Source organism: Saccopteryx leptura, chromosome 3 (assembly GCF_036850995.1).
Source record: "Saccopteryx leptura isolate mSacLep1 chromosome 3, mSacLep1_pri_phased_curated, whole genome shotgun sequence".
Classification (NCBI taxonomy): domain Eukaryota; kingdom Metazoa; phylum Chordata; class Mammalia; order Chiroptera; family Emballonuridae; genus Saccopteryx; species Saccopteryx leptura.
In genome coordinates, this window is record NC_089505.1 from 64,981,766 (window position 1) to 64,990,953 (window position 9,188).

The 9,188-nt window shown below is 48.8% G+C and overlaps 1 non-coding gene and 1 pseudogene across 1 annotated transcript; one reads left to right on the forward strand and one right to left on the reverse strand.

Annotated features, from left to right (window-relative positions):
• Positions 1-6,126: 6,126 nt before the first annotated feature.
• On the forward strand, positions 6,127-6,958 carry LOC136398181 (large ribosomal subunit protein uL30-like; annotated as a pseudogene).
• A 1,732-nt stretch (positions 6,959-8,690) lies between these two features.
• Positions 8,691-8,766, reverse strand: TRNAA-GGC (transfer RNA alanine (anticodon GGC)). Its single transcript has one exon. It is a non-coding gene; the product is annotated as a tRNA-Ala (tRNA).
• Between the last annotated feature and the right edge of the window lie 422 nt (positions 8,767-9,188).

Here is a 9,188-nt window from a genome sequence, read left to right on the forward strand (position 1 = left end):
CTGGTTTCAGATTTCAACTCAGGATCCCCTGAGTCCTCCAGACCCCCAGGCTGAGTCAGGTGTTCCTCCAGTTTCCTCCAGCCCCCTGAACTCTGCCCACTATGGGTGGACACTGTCTGAGGGAAGATGGGTCTGTCCCCTCCATTGAGCTAGGGGTAGGGGCAGTCACGACCACTGCCATGTCCCCAGCATCACCCTGCTCAGGCCAGGCACACAGTGGGGATGCTGGGAATGTGGGGTGACTCTTTTAGAAACAGGAAGGGAAAGAGGAGGCTGATCCCTGGCTTCACCGGGTGAAGAGGAAGCAGAGCATCCTGCGCTCTGGCGTGGCTGCAAAGCGGCAGCCTGGGGACTAGAGACTGGTCCGCCCTCCCTCCCAACCTTTCTAATGATTTATTTAAAAGCTGGCTTGTCTGGGCTGCTCCACCCCACCTCTCCCAGCTGCGGGCAGTCAGGGCCTGTGGCTTGCAGCCTAACAGTAACTCGGGTTTCTGGGCCTACAGGCCCAGAGCAAGGTGTCAGGCGCTGCCCGCCCCCACTCCCTGCAGGTCCAGCCCAGGCCAAGGGAGCTATTTCAGAGCAGCTGCTTCCAGGCCCTGCCCTAGGACCCCACAGGTGTCCTGGGGCTCAGGTGACCTGAATAGAAAGAAAGACACTTGATGCTTCCAGGGAGGCAGGATAGGATAATAGTCAAGGGTGGGCTGGTGGGGGGGTGGGGGAGGCTTGGGCCACCTCTGAGCCTCATATCTTCACCTCTGAAACAATGAGAAAGGAGTATCCACTACTGAGATGGTAGGAGGATTAAACAAACAAACGGCAAAAATTCTTAGCATAGGTCTGAGCGATATCATAAGATCAGGTTTTTTTTTTTTAAGTGAGAGGAGGAGAGATAGTGAGACAGACTCCTGCATGTGCCTGGACCAGGATCCACCCAGCAATCTCCATCTGTGGCTGATGGGAATCAACTGAGCTATCTTCAGTGTCCAGGGTTGACACTCAGACCAATCAAGCCACTGGCTACAAGAGGGGAAGAGAGAGAGAAGGGGAGAGGGAGAAAAAGAAAAGCAGATGGTCACTTCTCATGTGTGCCCTGACTGGAGATTGAACCCAGGATGTCTGCACACCTGGCTGACACTCTAGCCACAGAGCAAATCAGCCAGGGCTCATAAGAACAGAATATTAGACCTGCCCTGCAGTGGCGCAGGGCATAAAGTGTTGATCTAGAACGCTGAACTTGCTGGTTTGAAACCCCAGGTTTACTCTAGTCTAGGCACATGTGAGAAGCAACTGTGAATTGATATTTCCAGCTCTTAACCCCTGCCTCTCTCTCTTTCTCCCCCCTTTCTAAAATCTATAAATAAAAAGTTATTTTTAAATCAGAATATTTGGGGAGGGTTTTGATTACTGTAATTAGTAGCTTTTCTCTCTAAAGAGGTAAACCAGCAGTGGGGCATCACAGGACTGTCAGGAGCCAATTCTAAAGGTGAAAAACTGCACAGCCTGTTCATGTGACTGTGTGGGCATCATCTCTGAGGCGGCAGGCCTGGAGGACCGGAACATTGTGAGTCTGGGACATTACCACCTCACCTGCCCGGGGCTACAGGAGTCCTGAAGTACGGAGTCATTTCCCACACACTGGGTGCAGTCGGCGGGATCCCAGGCAGAAGGTCGAAGAGCCCCTGCCTGCTTTCAGGGAGGAGTGGGGTCAGGCAGTCAGGTTCGGAATGGCATTAGAATTTGCACTTCAGCCCAAGATGAGGAGCTGGCCGAGTGCTCATTAACAGGCTCTGGACGAAGTCCTGCCAGAGCTGAGGGAGAGGGTCAGCGTTTGGAGGTGAAAGGTAGAGTGAAGGACATTTCCCCTTTGAACTCAAGTAAACGGGTTCATGAAATAGAAGGGCACAGCAGAAACCAATGGGTCCAGTCCTCTCTGCTGGTAGAGACAAGGAAACTGAGTCCCAAAGTCCCATAGCAAATTATTGAAAGAGCCAGGGGGAAAGCTGTGAGTGGTGCCCGCTCAGATGGTGGGTAGGGGTGAGGCGTCAGGCCCAGAGAGGCAAAGGCACGGAGCACCCAGACACAAAGCCGTGAGGCTCCTCAGCCTGACGGACATCAAGATGTATCCCACCTCATTTTTTTTTTCAAAGTACTGACTAAATCAATTTTGAAATGAAATTCACATAATACAACAGCCAACCGTTTCAGCATGACCAGGCGGTGGTGCAGTGGACAGAGCATTGGACTGGGACACGGAGGACTCAGGTTCGAAACTCCAAGGTTGCTGGCTTGAGTGGAGGCTCACCGGCTTGAGCGCGGGGTTGCTGGCTTGAGTGTGGGATCATAGACATGACCCTATGTTTGCTGGCTTGAGCCCAAAGGTGGCTGGCTTGAAGCCCAAGGTCAATGGCTTGAGCAAGGGGTCACTCGCTCTGCTGGAGCAAACCCACACACAAGGCACATATGAGAAAGCAAAGCAATCACTGAACAGCTAAGAAGCTGCAACGAAGAATTGATGTTCTCATCTCTCTCCCTTCCTGTCTCTCTGTCCCTATCTGTCCCTTTCTCTGTCTCTGTCAAAAAACAAAGTCATGCCTGACCAGGTGGCGGCGCAGTGGATAGAGCGTTGGACTGGGATGCGGAAGGACCCAGGTTCGAGACCCTGAGGTCGCCAGCTTGAGCGAGGGCTCATCTGGCTTGAGCAAAGAGCTCACCAGCTTGGACCCAAGGTCGCTGGCTCCAGCAGGGGGTTACTCAGTCTGCTGAAGGCCCGCGGTCAAGGCACATGTGAGAAAGCAATCAATGAACAACTAAGAAGTCGCAACGCGCAACAAGAAACTGATGATTGATGCTTCTCATCTCTCTCCGTTCCTGTCTGTCTCTCCCTGTCTATCTCTGCCTCTGTAAAAAAAAATAAAAATAAAAATAAATAAAAAATAAAAAACAAAGTCAACCATTTCAAAGCATACAATTCAGTGGCATTTAGTCCATTCACAATGTTGTGCAACCATCACTTCTGTGTCAGTTCAAATAATTTTCATCATCCCAGAAGGAAACTCTGACCCGTTAAGCAGTGACCCTCCCCACTGGCTTCTCCCAGCCCCTGGCAACCACTCACCTGCTTTCTGTCTCTGTGGATTTGCCTGTTCTGGACATTTCATATAAATGATGGTCTGAATGTGTCCCCTCAAAATTCATATGCTGAAACCTACACTCCAAGGGGAAGATATTAGGCCATGCAGTCTTTGGCGGGTGATTAGATCACAAGGGTGGAGCCCTCACCAGTGGGATCTGTGCTGTTAGAAAAGAAGCTTCTGGCCCTGGCAGGTTGGCTCAGCGGTAGAGCGTCAGCTGGGCATGTGGAAGTCCCAGGTTCAGTTCCTGGCCCAGGGCACACAGTAGAAATGCCCATCTGCTTTTCCACCCTTTCCCTTCTCCTTTCTCTCTATCTCTCTCTTCCCCTCCTGCAGCCAAGGCTCCACTGGAGCAAAGTTGGACTGGGGACTGAGGATGGCTCCGTGGCCTCTACCTCAGGCGCTAGAATGGCTCTGGTTGCAACGGAGCAACACCGCTGATGGGCAGAGCATTGCCCCCTGGTGGGCATGCTGGGTGGATCCCGCTCGGGTGCATGTAGGAGTCTGTCTCTTTGCCTCCCTGCTTCTCACTTCAGAAAAATACCAAAAAAAAGAAAAGAAGCTCCTAAAAAACTTCCCTCACCCCTTTCACCATGTATAGTCTGCAATATAGAGGAAGACCCTCACCTGACCATGCTGGTACCCTGATCTCCAACTTCCAGACTCCAGAAATGTGAGCAATAAATTTCTGTTGGGTCTGTGAGGTTATTTTAATGTTTATTTTATTAATTTTAGAGAGAGGAAAAGAGAGAATGAGAAAGACAAGAACATCAATCTGTTCCTCTATGTGCCCTGGGCAGGGATCGAACCAGCAACCTCTGTGCTTCCAGATGATGCTTTAACCAACTGAGTTATCTGGCCAGGGCCAGTCTATGATATTTTGTTAAAGCAGCCCAAATGGATTAAGACAAAGAACTTTTTGCATGTGAATTCTTTCACTTAGCAATCCAGCCAATATTTTGATTTAATAGTAGTAACTAACAATTACTGGGCACTCAACTATATCCCAGGTGCTTCTCTGAGCACTGTACAGGTGTTAACAGACTCGAATCTCTGAATAACAGGGAGGGAGTCCTATGGGCACCCTCATTTCACACTCCTGTAAACAGAAGGACCCGCGCAAGGTTACACCGTGGAAAGTGGTAGAGCCAAGATGTTTTTCTTTCTCCTTCTTATTTTCATTTCATTTTATTACTATTTTTAGCATTTTCAGCCTTCTTATATTTTGCTATAGTAAAATATGCATGACATGACATTGACCATTTTGACCATATCAATATGTATAATTCAGTGGCATTGAGCACATGACTCTCTAGTTCCAAATCTTTTTCATCTCCCCAAAGAGCAGAGCCTGGATCTGAATCCTGATTTTTTGTTTGTGTTTTCCCACCAGAGTTCAAGCAGCTATTCCCACATTGTCTCTCAGTTAAAGAATGAAGCAGGTGGGCAAGCGCTTTCCTCTGAAGACCCCTCTCCTTGGACAGAGGCCTGCAGGATGCCGCGTATCTACAGAGTTGTTCCCTAAGCCCAGCCGGGACCTGGGTTCTAGCACCCGTTCTGAAACACAGTGGGCTGTTCTGTGCCTGGAACCTCCACTCCACCTCCAGCTCTTTTCCTCCGGTGACCATGAAGGGGACTTCTAACGGCAGGGGCTGGTGTTGAAGAGAGCAGACCGACAGCCAGGCCTGGCTCCCCGCATCACGGCCAGCTGAGCCTGAAGCCAGCCACCTCGGTGACTTCTCACTCGGATGAGCCAATTGATTCCTGCTTTTTCCGAAGGCAGTTACCATGGGGATTTCAGCTGCTCGAGACAGAAAGGGGCTGAGGAGACGGAACTGGAGTTTGCCTGGTGAAGGCACCAGAAAGTAAGCTCCCTCCTGGAGAGGAGAAAGGCAGGAGCCAACAGGCGTGAGTGGGAACACGGCCCATTTCAGGGGACAGACAACAGACTATCAAGGTGGCTGTAACGTGGGACTTCCTGCTGGGGCCATAGTGCGGCCTTCTGGTTGCAAGACAAAGGGATGAGGCCCAATTCCAGAAGGCCCAAGGCTTGGACTGATCCAAAGGCTGCATCCCTCTGGGGCAGCAGGAGCCATGAAAGGGGCAGCAGGGTGACACAATAACGTCTGTGCCTTAAGAGGTGCCTCTGCACTCTGCCCTGTTTGCTGGGGGATGTGGAAATGGGCAAGGCCCCCATGGAAAAGCTTGAGGCATGAGGCAATAGGCGTGATGTTAGAACTCCTCCGCCCTTTGACATGGCATTTCTTGTTTGTGGGGTTTATTCACGAGGAGAAAATCACCAAAGCACTGTTTTTGTTAGAAAATACTGGAAACTAGCTAAGCGCCCATCAGGGAGAGACTGGTGTTAAAGAATAAAATTCAACACAGTGCATTTGAAGATCTGATTGGTTTTATTAAGTGACTCACAAATCAGGCAGCGTCCCATCTAGCAACAATCTAGAAGGGTGAAAGATCTTTTTTCTTTTTCTTTTTCTTTTTTGTGTGACACAGACAGATAGAGAGAAAGACAGAGAGAGGGACAGATAGGGACAGACAGGAAGGGAGAAAGATGAGAAGCATCAATTCTTTGTTGCAGCTCCTTGGTTGTTCATTGATTACTTTTTCATATGTGCCTTGATGGGGGTGGGGATGGGGTGGGGTTACAGCAGAGTGAGTGACCTCTTGATCAAGCCAGCGACCTTCAGGATCAAGCCAGTGACCATGCAGTCATGTCTATGATCCCATGCTCAAGCAAGCGACCTCGCACTCAAGCTGGATCAGCCCACGGTCAAGCCAGTGACCTCGGGGTTTCGAACCTGAGTCCTTTGCATCCCAGTCCAAAGCTCTATCCACTTGCACCACCACCTGGTCAGGCAGGGTGGAAGGTCTTTACAGGAAGCAGGGTAGGGTAAGAGAACTATTAACTAAAGGGAAAAAGGGCTTCCTCTTTTTCCGGCTGGAACCATGGAGGGTGCAGAAGAGAAGAAGAACGCTAATGTCAGAGAAGAAGAATGCTAATGCCAATGAGAAGAAGAAAAAGGTTCCTTCTGTGCCAGAAACCCTGAAGAAAAAGTGAAGGAATTTCACAGAGCTGAAGATCAAGCGCCTGAGAAAGAAGTTTGCCCAAAAGATGCTGCGAAAAGGCCAGAAGGAAGCTCATCTATGAAAAAGCTAAGCACTATCACAAAGAGTACAGGCAGATGTACAAAACTGAGGTTCAAATGGCTAGGATGGCGAGAAAGGCTGGCAACTTCTATGTACCTGGTTCTGATCCAGAACCCAAATTGGCATTTGTCATCAGGATCAGAGGTATCAATGGTGTGAGCCCAAAGGTCCTCAAGGTTCTGCAGCTGCTGCACCTGTGCCAGATCTTCAACGGCACCTTTGTGAAGCTCAACAAGGCTTCCGTTAACATGCTGAGGATCGTGGAACCATATATTGCATGGGAGTACCCAAACTTGAAGTCAGTAAATGAACTGATCTACAAGCGTGGTTATGGCAAAATCAACAAAAAACGAATTGCTCTGACGGATAACACATTGATTGCTCGATCTCTTGGTAAATATGGTATCATCTGCATGGAGAATGTGATTCATGAGATCTATACTGTTGGAAAACGCTTCAAAGAAGCAAACAACTTCTTGTGGCCCTTCAAATTATCTTCTCCACGTGGTGGAATGAAGAAAAAGTCCACCCACTTTGTAGAAGGTGGGGATGCTGGTAACAGGGAAGACCAGATCAACAGGCTTATCAGAAGGATGAACTAAGGTATCTACCATGGTTATTTTTGTAATCTGGTCATTTAATAAAGGGCAAAGTAACAGCTTCGAAGTTGAAAAAAAAAAAGAAAAGAAAAAGAATAAAAGGAATTATTTTTAGACCAGCATACCTTGTGAGGGCAGGGAATGTTGAGAGTTTTTATTGTGCAAATTGCTTCTTTTTTCTGAGGGAGGGGGAATAGAGAGAGGGCCCATGTTGACCAGAAAATTCCAGATTGGTTGATTAAGATCATGTGTCTGGCCTGACCTGTGGTGACAAGTGTATAAAGCGTTGACCTGGAATGGTGAGGTTTCCAGTTCAAAACTCCAGTCTTGCCTGAGTTAAGGCATGTATAAACAACTATAAGTTGATGCTTCCCACTTCTCCCCCCTTTTCTCTCTCTCTCTCTCTCTCTCTCTCTTTCTCCTTTCTCTGAAAATTGATAAATAAAATCTAAAGGAAAAATAAGATTACATTTCTGAGAGAGGTTGAAACACAATTAGGTCAGGCATTAAATCTAGGTTTGATATCATGGGTTTTACCACAATTGACACCAGGCACTGTTTTGGGAATGTGGTCTTCTCTTTAACACCAGCAAATATTTTTTTTGTTTGTTTGTTTGTTTTCTTTTTTCTACTTTTCTGAAGCTGGAAATGGGGAGAGACAGTCAGACTCCCGCATGCGTCCGACCGGGATCCACCCAGCATGCCCACCAGGGGGCGATGCTCTGCCCCTCCTGGGCGTCGCTCTGTCGCGACCAGAGCCACTCCAGCGCCTGAGGCAGAGGCCACAGAGCCATCCCCAGCGCCCGGGCCATCTTTGCTCCAATGGAGCCTTAGCTGCAGGAGGGGAAGAGAGAGACAGAGAGGAAGGAGAGGGAGAGGGGTGGAGAAGCAGATGGGCGCTTCTCCTGTGTGCCCTGGCCGGGAATTGAACCCGGGACTTCTGCACACCAGGCCGACGCTCTACCACTGAGCCAACCGGCCAGGGCCACCATGGCTGATTTTAAGTTACCAACATGACATCAGTGACTGCAGAGTTTGGAAGAGATAAGCAATATAGCCTTCTATTAGGTACTATTTCTACCATGTAGACACAAACAACGTAAATAACCTCTGGAGGAAGTGATTTATTGTGATTGGTTACTATCTATCTGTTTAATATATAGTAATTTATTTTATTTTAAGTTTATATAATTTAATTTTTAGTAACAGCTATGTTTAATAACTAGCTTTCAAAATTCCAGGAAATTTAGTAAGCAGCTTGCACAGACTGTTGCAAGCCAGCCCCAGAACACCACTGAGACGTATCCAAGATGAGAAGGCCAAAGCCAACTGACTTTTGGACAAGGCCCTACAGGATCGTGCCTACCCCCCTTCTCCCCTCACTCACTCCTCTCTAGCCACACTGCTCTCCTTCTTGGATTCAGAACACTTTTAGACTCACTCCAACCTCAGGACCTGTGCACTTACTGTTTCCTCTGCTCTTTTCACTCTTTTTTCTTTTTTTTTTTTTGTATTTTTTCTGAAGTTGGAAACGGGGAGGGAGTCTGATAGACTCCTGCATGCGCCTGACCGGATCCACCTGGCACGCTCACCAGGGGGCGATGCTCTGCCCATCCAGGGCGTCGCTCTGTTGCGACCAGAGCCACTCTAGCACCTGGGGCAGAGGCCATGGAGCCATCCCCAGTGCCCGGGCCATCTTTTGCTCCAATGGAGCCTTGGCTGCGGGAGGGGAAGAAAGAGACAGAGAGGAAGGAGAGGGAGAGGGGTGGAGAAGCAGATGGGCGCTTCTCCTGTGTGCCCTGGCCGGGAATCGAACCCGGGACTTCCGCATGCCAGGCCGACGCTCTACCACTGAGCCAACCAGCCAGGGCCAATAAGTCTTTTCACTCTTACCCTGCAGATAATCACATGACTCTTTTCCTTGCCTCTTTCAGACCTTTGCTCCAATATCACCTTTTTGGGGCCTTCTCTGACCAATCTGAAAAAATATAGAAACCTATCTCCCCAACATTCCAGCTTTTTGCCTGCTTTATATTTGATCAGATGGCATTCCAGGTTGGCATTCCTGTGCCATCTGACCTACTATGTAATGTGGAAATATGCCTGGCATTTTATTTATCTTTTGTCTCCCCCACTAGAAGGTCAGCTTTGGGAGGCAGGGAGTTTAGTCTGTTTTGTTCTCTGCTGTATCCCCAGTGCCTAGAACAGTGCCTGGCACAGAGCAGGTACTCAATAAGCATGTCCTGACTAAACAAATACAAATACAGGCGTACCTCCTCTTATTGAGCTTCAC